Source organism: Microtus oregoni, unplaced genomic scaffold (genome assembly GCF_018167655.1).
Source record: "Microtus oregoni isolate MIOR12 unplaced genomic scaffold, Mior012 000011F_ref0000422, whole genome shotgun sequence".
NCBI lineage: Eukaryota > Metazoa > Chordata > Mammalia > Rodentia > Cricetidae > Microtus > Microtus oregoni.
Genome location: NW_024543070.1, coordinates 10,416,671 through 10,429,480, shown reverse-complemented (window position 1 = coordinate 10,429,480; position 12,810 = coordinate 10,416,671).

Sequence of the window (12,810 nt, the reverse complement as noted above, 5' to 3'; positions counted from 1 at the left end):
GGTAGGAGGGATGGAGGGAGTGAATGAGAGAGGAAAAAAGAAAAATTAAGCTGAGTAGAGAGGTGGGGGATCTAGGAGAAACTGGGGGTAAATATATTCAAAACACATTGCATGGAATTCTCAAAGAACTAAAATTAATTTTATAAAGAATATTCCATCGCTATCACAGCCACTTCTTCAGTCTCCAAATTGACTTGATCAAGAACCCAACAAACCTCCTCTGCCATTAGACACAATGAACTTCCTCTATCATGAGACTGGACTTTCTACTGCAAATACAACCAAAGCAACCACTACCACAGCTGTAACCCCTAGGCAACTCTTACCAGGAATATCTGTAATAGCTGGTCCAGACGGAATATGACAGAAGGACTTCCCAGAGACAGCAGTCAGGGCCACCCTCAGCACCCCAGTGGAGAAAGGCAACACTGTATAAGCTAAGCAGGAGCTCTAAACTAGTTTGGATGTGGAGTAAGGGGAACACTCCTCCATTGCTGGTTGGGAGTGCAACGTGTCCAACTTCTCTGGAAATCAGTGTGGCACTTTCTTAGAAAACTGGGACTCAACCTAACTCAGGACCCAGCAATACCACTCTTGGGCATATACCCAAAATATGCTCAATCATACTAAAAGGACATTTGTTCAGCTATGCTTATAGCAGCATTATTTGCAATAACCAGAACCTGGAAACAACCTAGATCGCCCTGACCTGAATAATGAATATAGAAAATGTGGCATATGTATACATATTTACACTCAGTGGTAAAAAGCAATGACATCTTGAAATTTGTAGGCAAATGGGTGGTGCTAGAAAAAACATCCTGAGTGAGGTAACCCAGACCCAGAAAGATGAACATGTATGTAGTCACTCATAAGTGGATACTAGTTGTAAAGCAAAGGATATTGAGCCTATAGTTCATGATCCTACAGAAGCTAAGTAACAAGGTGAACCCTAAGAAAAACATATATAGATCCATCTGGAAAGGAGAAACAGGCAAGATTTCCTGACAAAATTGGAAGCATGGGGGCAGAGGGAAAAGGGAGAGTGGAAGATGAAGAGGAGGGGAGGATGGGGGGAGAAGAACTCAAGGGAACGGGATAGTCGAGATGGAGAAAGGACAGAGATGAGAGCAAGGAAAGAGATATTTTGATTGAGGGAGACATTATGGGGCTAGCAAGAAACGTGACATTAGAGAAATTACCAGGAATCCACAAGGATGACCCCAGCTAAAACCCTAAGCAATAGAGAAGAGGATGCCTGAACTCGCCTTGCCCTGTGGTCAGACTGATGAATATCTTAAATGTCACCATAGAACCTACATTCAGTAACTGATGGAAACAGAGGCAGAGACCTGTAGCGAAGCACTGGGCTGAACTCCCAAAGTCCAGTTGAAGAGTGGGAGGAGTGAGAATACGAGCAAAGAGATCAAGATCATGATGAGGACACCCACTAAAATAGTTTACCAGAGCTAAAGGGATCTCACCAACTCCAGCTGGACAGGGAAAGAACCAAACTAGTTCCTCTGAATGTGATTGACAGTTTTATGACTAGAGCAGACTGAGGGGCCATTGGCAGTGGTACCAGGATTTATCTCTACTGTTTGTACTGGCTTTGGGGGATCCTATTTTCTTTGGATGGGTGCTTTGCTTGGCCTATATATGGTAGGGAGGGCCTTGGGCCTTCCCCAAAGCAATGTGCCTCACCCTCTCTGAAGAGTGGATGGGGCTTTGGGTGAGGGATAGGTGGAGGGATGGGAGGAGGGGAGTGGGAACAGGGATTGGAATGCAAAATGAAAAAAAAAAGATAGTTTTTTTTTTCTTTTAAAAAAAAGGAAATTTAACAACAAAAATAACAATTAACTGTGGTTTGGGCACCACTCCACCACCCACACCTGCTAACCCCATGGAAATGCAGAGACTGCAGTAAGACAGAGTTTGTATTGGCTGTCTACAGCTTACAGAACAGAGTCAAGTTAAGACTACATGCAGGGGAAGCTGGGCATTCATAGGAGAGAAACGTGACTAGGGAAAGTCAATACAGAGTATAGTCAAACCAGGACAGGAGAAAAGAAGCAACAGACCGAAGAGACAAAGTAACATTCAAATGATCACATTTCCTTATATCCCCACTTCTCTTTCCCCACTGCAGCTATTAGTTATCTGCCAGTGATTTCATTACCTTACACCTTCACCCTGCTCTCTTCCTCAACAAAACAAATATTTATTAAGCAGAGTCATAGTATCATAGGGCCAATGTAGCAGACCAATACTGCCCCCTACTGCTCATACCTTTTACATGTTTCTCTCATTTTTTCTTGTTTTCCTTCTTGTCTCTTTTTCTGTATGCACTCCTCTTACTGTTACACCTCTCAGAGGCCAAGGCTGGCCTGGTTAAGATATCTGGGTACACATCTGTACCCTATCTTTTTAGTATTCCACTAACCAAAATTCCACTCCCACAAATTCTACCCACCTGTTCTTTCCTTTGCCTCAGTAATTCTCACTCCTCACCCAGCAGCTAATACTAATTGTCTCACTGAGACTGCTTCTTTTTCTTTATTTTCCTGTCCATTCATAACTAACTAATTTATCACTGTACACAGTACCATCAGGGTCCCTTTACCTTACTCCCTAGGTTAATCAGTACTGAATGAGTGTCTGCTGTATAGTCATGTGCTATTCAATGTACACTCATACCACAAGGTATTTGCTCACCTGTGTTCATAGCAGCATTATTTGTCATAGCCAGAACCTGAAAGCAACCTAGCCATAAATAAAGGACACTGAGCCTATAATTTGTGATCCTAGAGACGTGTGCCATTTGTATAACAACGTTCAGCAGAAGCTCACAGAAAAAAAAAGCTGGCTCAGAAATTTAGTGGATCGATAACTTATGTATTGCAGAAGAATGACTTTTATTGAAAAAGCTTTAAAAGTTTTATATCCAGATAAAAGAGCACAATAAATCAAAATAACTTACACCTTCAAAAATATAAAAAAGAGTGTGGCAGCTAGTATATCAACCATACTGCAGAGCAGACCATGAGCCTGGGAGTTATCAGTCACAATGAGTTTGCCAGAGAGAGAGAAAGAGAGGGAGAAAGTCAGGTGAGTAGGGAGGAGAGAAAACTGGGAATAGTTAGGGTTGGGGTCGATGTAATCAAAACACATTGTATGAATTTCACCAAGAATCAATAACAGAAATTTGGAAAAAATAAGTTTATTACTTTTTCAACAGTTTAGCCAGTAGAGACACCTATTGCTAAGACTGAGAACCAGAGTTTAATCTTTGGAACCCAAACTGGGAGAAAGGGAACCTGACACAAAGCTTGTTTTCTCATTTCCACACATGTACCATGCAATATGCCCACCCACTTACATACACAATCCTACAATCAAAGGCAATGAATTTGTTTAGAAAAAGGACTCTTAATTAGGATAACCACTTGCCATTGACATTCCTCTAAAGTATGGTCTACTGGTCCATTGTCAGCATCCTTGTAAGACTACAAGTTGTCCTAATAGCCTCACCAAATGGAGAAAAACCACAAGGTGGTGGACCTTGAATTTATCAATAACCCACTAGTCCTGCTACATCCTACAATTCTAAATCACGTGGGCTTTTTCTGGGAGACTCAGAAGGCTTCAAGAGGCTTGGAAGTTCAGAATTTTGACAATATCTTGGTCTGTGCTTTCTGAGGTAGTATTACATTTTGAAATATCTTCTAAATATTATAGAATGGATTGTCCTGAAAACTAATTCCCTAAGACCTTTTACTAACATGCTAGACCAAGGGTAAATGCTGTCCCTGAGGCTTTGTAGAAGGAATGTCCAAGTGTTCAGCTGGTAAAGTCCAGGAATTGAGCCTTCCTATTCAACATTCAACAGAGCCAAGATCAGGGCACATAGGGATGCATAAAGAGCTTCTTTTAGATCAACACTGTACACCATTTAGTAGATTCGTGGCCCTGGGATGAAACAGTACAGGTATTAGCCATCAGAGGAGGTAGCACAAAAAAAAAAAAGAGGAAGACTTCTTACCAAGTCTGTGGAAGAAATATTTAATAGAGTTGATCACATATTTCCAAATGCAAACTTTTTATACTAAGAACAAGGAAGGAACTACCCCACATCCTTTCTCCAGATTCCCAATGATTAACTTTCTTCTCCCTTTAGCCTTAGAATAGATAAGGCACAACATGGGTACAGACAGCCTTCTGGATACTTGAAATGCCCCTCTATACACATTTAAAATAATCTTCCTTTCCAAGCTTTTCTTATCCTGACCAAACATGGCTAATATGAAGGAAATATCCACACCCAGATCTCTGTTTTTCTTTTAAAAAATAAATTAGAATAGTTATTTTAAAAAACTGTACAAGTCCTTACAGAATCAAAATACAGGAGAATGTCTCTTCTGTGTATACTTGAAAACTAACCAGGGAATGGAAACACACCAAAAGATCTTAATGTGATCTTGATTATGCATGTCTTATCTTCTCAGTCACCGGGTCTAGTTCTGAACATTGTGTTGGCCTTTGGGTCAGAAACTTGGTTAGAAGTAAGATCAACAGCTAATCACAGATAAGGGAACATCCACTCATCTATGACAATTTGGGACAATTTGGGCCTCATTTCCTAGAAAAAAATGGAACCCTGGTTAATACAGTTGCATTAGAAATCTGTTTGCTAGTTCTATGTAAACCATTAATTTTCCTCCTAGAGCATCAGATCTTTTTTCAGTTATGCAAAGATCCTAATGTTAAGTTGTAGTGATTGATTTTTCTGTAGTTTTTTTCTCAAAATTCATTTATACTGTAACAAAACTTGAACTTTGATTATTAAAATTTCCCACAGTAAGAGAATTTTTAAAGACAATAAAGTATCAGGTTTTCTACTTAAATTATATTTTATTACTAGAATGTCATATTTAAAATACCATTAAAATTCTTCTACCTTTTTTTCAGTTGTTTTACTTAGGGTTTCTAGAGCTTTGGAGAAACACTGTGACCATGGCAATTCTTACAAAGGAAAACATTTATTTGGGACTAGTTTACAGAATTTCAGTTTAGTTTAATTTAGAAGTTCAGAAATTTAGTCTGTTTCCTTCATGGCAGGAAGCATAGCAGCGTGCAGAGAGAAATGCTGCTGGAGAAGTAGCTGAGAGTTCTATAACCGGATCCATGGGCAGCAGGAAGAGAATCAAGACACACTGAGCACACCCCCTAGTGACACATTTTTTTCAACCAAGCCACATCTAGTCCAACAACGCCATACTTCCTAATAGTGCCACTCACTAGGAGCCTGTAGGGACCATACTGTACTTTGTGATCTGGGCTACACCACTCAGCGTGATTGTTTCTAGCTCCATACAAAATCAGGACATCTAAAACAATCATGAATAATGAAGGAACTGTTGGAAGTATCACCATCCTAGATTTTGATTGCATTGCAGAGCTATAGTAATAAAAACAGAATGGCATTGCCATAAAATAGGCACACTGATCAATGAAATAGAATTGGAGGTCCATAATGCAATTAAACACACCTACAGACACCTGGTTTTGTACAAAGAAGCCAAAAATACACACTGGAGAAAAGACAACATCATCAACAAATGGTTCTGGTCAAGCTAGATGGGGAAAGTAAAAAAAATTCAAATAGATCCTTATCTCTCAGACTAAAGAAAACTCAGCTCCACATGAATTAAGGACCTTGACGTAAGGCCTGATACGCTGATACTAGTGGAAGAAAGAGTAGGGAATAGGCTTAAACTCATTGACACAGAAAAGGATTTTCTGAACAGGACTTTAACATCACAGTCACCAAGACCAATAATTAATAAATGAGACCTCATGAAAATAACTGCAAAGCAAGCAGCCAACAGAATGGGGAAATATTTACCAATTATACATCTAACAGTAAGTTAGTATCTTAAATGCACAAAAAAATCTCAAAAATGAACATCATGAAGAGAAATAACTCAATTTTAAAATGTGGCACAAGATTAAACAGAGAATTCTCAAAAGACTGAATACCACTAACTGAAAAATACTTTTGAAAATGTTCACTATTCTTAGCCATCAGATAAATTCAAATTAAAATTGCTCTGAGATTCCATCTTATCTCAATCATAACGGCCCAGAACAGTAAAACAGACAGTAACTTGTGCTGGTGAAGATATGGGGAAAAAGGAATACTTATCTATGGCTGGTGGGAAGACAAACTTGTACAGCCACTAGGGAAATGAGGGTGGGGATTCCTCAAAAAAAAAAAAAAAAGGTTAAAAATCAGTCTAGGTTGTTTCCAGGTTCTGGCTATTACAAATAATACTGCTATGAACATAGTTGAACAAATGCTTTTGTCATATGATAGAGCATCTCATGGGTATATTCCCAGGAGTGGTATTGCTGGGTCCGGGGGTAAGTTGATCCCGAATTTCCTGAGAAACCGAAACACTGATTTCCACAGTGGTTGCACAAGATTGCATTCCCACCAGCAATGGATGAGGGTACCCGTTCCTCCACAGCCTCTCCAGCAAAGGTTATCCTTGGTGTTTTTGACTTTAGCCATTCTGACAGGTGTAAGATGATATCTCAAAGTTGTTTTTATTTGCATTTCCCTGATTGCTAAGGAAGTTGAGCACGACCTTAAGTGTCTTTTGGCCATTTGAACTTCTTCTGTTGAGAATTCTCTGTTCAGATCAGTGCCCCATTTTTTAATTGGGTTAATTAGCATTTTAAAGTCTAGTTTCTTGAGTTCTCTATATATTTTGGAGATCAGACCTTTGTCTGTTGCGGGGTTGGTGAAGATCTTCTCCCAGTCAGTAGGTTGCCTTTGTGTCTTAGTGACAATGTCCTTTGCTTTACAGAAGCTTCTCAGTTTAAGTAGGTCCCATTTATTCAATGTTGCCCTTAATGTCTGTGCTTCTGGGGTTATACATAGGAAGCAATCTCCTGTGCCCATCTGTTGTAGGGTATTTCCCACTTTCTCTTCTATCAGGTTCAGTGTGTTCGGGCTGATGTTGAGGTCTTTAATCCATTTGGACTTGAGTTTCGTGCACGGTGATAGATATGGGTCTATTTTCATTCTTCTACAGGATGACATCCAGTTGTGCCAGCACCATTTGTTGAAGATGCTTTCTTTCTTCCATTGTATACTTTTAGCTCCTTTATCAAAAATGAGGTGTTCATAGGTTTGTGGGATAAAATCCGGGTCTTCTATACGATTCCATTGGTCGACTTCTCTGTTTTTATGCCAGTACCACACTGTTTTCATTACTGTAGCTCTGTAATAGAGTTTGAAGTCAGGGATGGTAATGCCTCCAGAAGATCCTTTATTGTATAGAATTGTTTTGGTTATCCTGGGTTTTTTGTTTTTCCATATAAAGTTGATTATTGTTCTCTCCAGATCTGTGAAGAATTTTGATGGGATCTTGATGGGGATTGCATTGAATCTATAAATTGCCTTTGGTAGAATTGCCATTTTTACTATGTTGATACTCCCAATCCAAGAGCAAGGGAGGTCCATCCATTTTTTGGTATCCTCTTCAATTTTTTTCTTCAATACCTTAAAGTTCTTGTCAAATAGATCTTTCACCTCCTTGGTTAGATTTACCCCAAGATATTCAATGGAAGAATGGATGAAGAAAGTATGGAATATATACACGCTAGAGTACTACGCTGCGGTAAAAAACAATGACTTCTCGAATTTTGCATGCAAATGGATGGAAATAGAAAACACTATCCTGAGTGAGGTGTCCCAGACCCAAAAAGATGAACATGGGATGTACTCGCTCATAATTGGTTTCTAGCCATAAATAAGGGCCACGGAGTCTACAATAGCTGAACCTAAAGAAGCTAAGTAAGAAGGTGAACCCAAGGAAAAACATATAGTTATCCTCTTGGCTAAGGGAAGTAGACCAAATTGCCGGGGAGAAAATTGGGATCTTGGGGGTGGGGTGGGATGGGGGTAAGGGGAGATGGGGAGAGAAAAGGTAGAAGGGAAGGAGGGGGTACTTGGGGAAACAGGAGAATTGGGATAAAGGAAAGGTGGATCGGGGAGCACAGAACCACAATTCTTAGTTAAGGGAGCCACTTTAGGGTGGGCAAGAGACTTGACCCTAGAGGGGCTCCCATGTGCCCAAGATGAGGTTCCCAGTTAGTTCCTTGGGCAGCTGAGGATTGGGAACCTGAAATGACCCTATCCTAGAGCAATACTGACTATATCTTGCATATCATCATAGAACCTTCATCTGGTGATGGATAGAGATAGAGACAGAGATCCACACTGGAGCACTGGACTGAACTCCCAAGGTCCCAATGAGGAACAGAAGGAGGGAGAACATGAGCAAAGAAGTCGGGACCACGAGGCGTGCACCCACCCACTGAGACAGTGGAGCTGGTCTACTGGGAGCTCACCAAGGCCAGCTGGACTGTGACCGAAAAAGCATGGGATAAAACCGGACTCTCTGAACATGGCGAACAATGAGGGCTGATGAGACGCCAAGGACAATGGCACGGGGTTTTGATCCTACTTAATGTGCTGGCTTTGTGGGAGCCTAGCCAGTTTGGATGTTCACCTTCCTAGATATGGACGGAGGGGGGAGGACCTAGGACTTACCACAGGGCAGGGAACCCGGACTGCTCTGTGGACTGGAGAGGGAGGGGGAGAGGAGTGGGGGAAGGGAGAGAAGGGTGGGAGGAGGGGGAGAAGGGTGGGAGGAGGGGGAGGGAAATGGGAGGCTGGGAGGAGGTGGAAACTTGTTTTTTGTTTATTTTTTTTCTTCTTTTCTCAATAAAAAAAAAGTAAGAAAAAATCAATCTATGCCAAGGTTCAACTATACAGCTTTCAGGCAAAAGACTCTACATCCTACTACAGAGAGATTTGCTCGTCCATGCTCAGTGCTTCTCTATTCATAATAGGCAAGAAATGGAAACAACCTAGATTTCTGTCACCTGATAAATGGATGAGGTGCCTTTGCACACCGAAATAGTCAGCTGTGAAGGAAAATAGCTTCTTGCCTATCCAGTCAGATTTTTGAGTCTTTGTCTTAAGAAAAGGTGAGTAGTTGCATTATTTAGTTCCTCAGCTTCCACAAAGTTCAGGCTGATTCTATTTTTCTTCCATATCCACTAGGCTCACAATCCAGGCCATGGATACTTTCTCTTTTGCTTAAAATTACTTCCTAATTCAGGCAGTTCAGAAATACAGTACTGCTTGACTACTGTGATCTCAGCACTTGGCAGGGGCAGTCAGGAAAATCAGAATCCCAGAGTCAACCTCAACTATATAATAAGTTCAAAGCCAGTCCAGGCTACTTGATTCTCTGTCTGAAATTATTTTTTATTTAATCTCTTTCTAAGAAATTCAGCATTAATTTCAATATTAAAAGGATTTTATTAATGCTAATAACTTGATAAAACAAATGTAGATGATTTCATTCTGCATTGTATGATAATTTGTATTATCAAATTTGGATAACACAAGTGTAGATGTATATCAGCCCAATTAACAAATTATCACACTAATGTAGAATGAATTCCATCTATTAGGTAGAAGTAAATTTTCTACAACTACTAATATTTGCTAATCATTTTCCAGGGACATTTAAATTAATTTTCAGATTTTTACAAAGCCAGTCTCTTTTGAAAAGTATAACTATACGTGCCAGAAAGTGGCATAGGTTTTCAAGATGCACTCTTATAAACACATCTGCAGACGCTAGAGAGGGACATTTGTGACATTTTCACAGCATCCCTTGAGCAGCTGCAGCTAGCCTTGACTGCTGCCAAGGTTCCTGACTCCTCCCTGCCTCTTCCTCAGGGGCCTGAAGCACCCACTGGATGGCAGAACTCCATCTTCCCTGCCAGTGCACTGACTCCAACTACAGGGAGTTGCTCCTGAGGGGAAGCTGCAGATCTTACAGAGATGCATCAGGAGGGGAGAAGGAAGTGTTGGCACTTCGAGAGATGGCTAACGTGGCATCCTTCTGTAGAGAAATAAACTTTAAAAATACCGAGCCCAAAGAAAGAATGCGTGAGGAAGATGAAAAGACAGTAATAGAGCTGAAAATTTCTAACAGGTAAGAAATTGGGAAGCGTACTTGTAGGAAATGTTTTTACTCATGTAAATATGGTTTTCAGATATGCATTTTGTGCTAAGATGTTTTAATTTTAGAGTACAAGATCATTAAAATTGGAATTTTCCTGATTTCAATGTTATCTGTATCATTTGTCTTCTCGTTTTGTGATCTGAAAAAGCAAATCCACAGCTTTAGAATGCTCTATTGTAGGGAAAGTATCAAGTTCCCAGAGCTGCTATTTACACAATGAAGACTTAATTACTTTTGTTTATCTGCTAGTAAGTAAACTTTAAATTCCAGGAAACTTATTTTTATTGGCAAACCTAAGCCTAAATTCTGTGACACATATGATGTGGTGCTGTTTTAAGAACTGAAGATCATAATATTCCTAAAACAGAAAGTAAAGCCAAACAGCGTGTGCGGCTTGATTTGAAGAGCAGCTCTGTGTGATCAAATGTGTGTTTTCTTCTAACACCTGACATGAGCTGAGGCACTTGTCAAGTTCAAAAGAAAAAAAGATATAAACTATTTTCAGCAGAAAAAACTAATGAAGTGTGTGTAATAAATGAATGCATTGGTCAAATGCAGTTTTCAAATTGTAAAATGTAACACACTTCTACAGAAGGTAAATATAAAATTGAGCTTTTAATGGGCAGGTAATTGAACAGAATAAAAAGGGTTGCATAAGGTTCTGAATGATCAGGACAACTGCACTTTTTAATAAGACCATGAGAGAGTCCAACTTGTTTCTTGATGCTAATTGTGGGTACTCACTGTGGATCTGCATTCTTAGGGATGTATAGGCTCTAGTTTCAGTTCTCTTCATGGAAAAATTTGTGTGACTAATTTTTTAAACAAATTAAATGACTAAATACACAAAAATATATATTGGTAACAGTTTCAAATACACAATTCTAGTTGATCATGAACAAGTTAGTGGGTCCTGGTTTCCATGTTTGTCAGTCAAAATAGAAGTGTCATTTCTATTAAAGCACAAGACTGTATATTGATCAGGTTAAAATAGCCTATTTCTCGGCACATGTATGCTTGGTGAATGAACAAAAGAGTGTGCAGTACTTTTAAAATCATTGATTCTCTAACCACTGAGGATCCTATTTGCAGTAACACAACCATAGAATTTGTGTTCTTAGAACTTAAGAGGGTAAAGCGAGTTCAGGAATGAGTGAGTGTGTGTGTGTGTGTGTGTGTGTGTGTGTGTGTGTGACAGAATGCTCTTGACCTGTTTTGAACAACTAATAGTAAAAATGTAGAACTGTAAAAGAAATGTATAGCATGAAGCAACAGAAAATACTGGCAAGGACATGGAACTCTGGCAGCCAGGAGATTTGAGCTATGGTCACAGTAGCATCTGCCAAATGAGAGGATTGCAGAAGAATCACTTTCAAGTAAAGAGTTTAGAGTTTTGTCCAAGCCAAAAATATGGTTCTAAATAATTTAAGATATGCTTTTTTGCTTAACTGCGTTTCATAGTTAAGAAAAGAGGGAGTTAATGACAAGAAAAGAACAGAGCGATCAAAGCAAACACATAAATACTATGCCCAATTTCTCCTACCTTCCCTATCAGAAGAATTGTGTTAATAATAAAAGACCTAACAAAAAAGACATCCAGGTATGGAAATTTAATTGTTCATGGAGATTTTCACAGAGTAATGCTCTCACTTTGTTCATCTTGAAAATATAAACCCAAATAATATTTTAAAATTAATTTAATGTGAAATTATTGCACCACAAGAAATAAATGAAAGAAGTCAAGGTAGGCACTTCATGAGCAAGATATAATCAAGCCGAAGATTAAAAAATACCTCTGTTCTGAATTACCCATAGATCTGAGCAAAATGTCACTTGTTCCTCTGAGATCTCGCATCTCTAGCCCCTTTCCAACTAAGCAGTCCAAGATGAACATTCCTAAAATAGAATTGCATCCTAAGAATTTTTTTATGAACTTGAGTTTGGCATTACTTTACTCCCAGATAAGCAGGATTTACACATTTAAACTTTAGAGTTACCAATTATGTACAGGGCCAAACCCAGGGTGCAATTTGAAGTCCATATTTAGGGATTTCACGACTAATCTTTGAGCTGTGCAGCAGGCGTTGGGCAATACAGCTCCTGCAGTCATCTCTGAGTCCCTCCCAGATGAAGCCCATCCAGAGCTTTTTTAACTTTTTTGAGTTCTAAGCTTCTCTGGGAATTTAAAGTCTTGAAAGCAGTTTTTTTTCCCTTGAATAATAATCAACATACAAGGGAATGGGTAGGTTTTACACAACCTTGCACCTGCTATTGCGGGATAATGAGTTCCCCAGTCCACTGTGAAGACATCTGTAAGAAAGGACAAAAATAAAGGCTGCTGTTGTTTACTCCTTTCTCTGTTGTCCACGTACGAGGGCCTCTGTAAAGTCTGTGGATTTTCACATCTGTAAAGAGATAAGCTGTTATCAGAGCTGTCTTCACAGGAATCATAAGAAGTGTGTTTTTCTTACAGACAATAATAACTATAGAGAAAAATCACACACACACACACGACTTTGATGAGAATGTTTTGCTCCAGCTAATTTCTTGGACCTTTTGAGACTTAGTTTTTTCCATAAATTAGAAAGAACTAGAACATTCCCATCCCTTCCCACAAAAGGTGATGCTGTAGATACAAACCATATAGTAGCCGTCAGAGCACTCCAGTGTCTGGAGGATAGAGGCCAGATGGGTT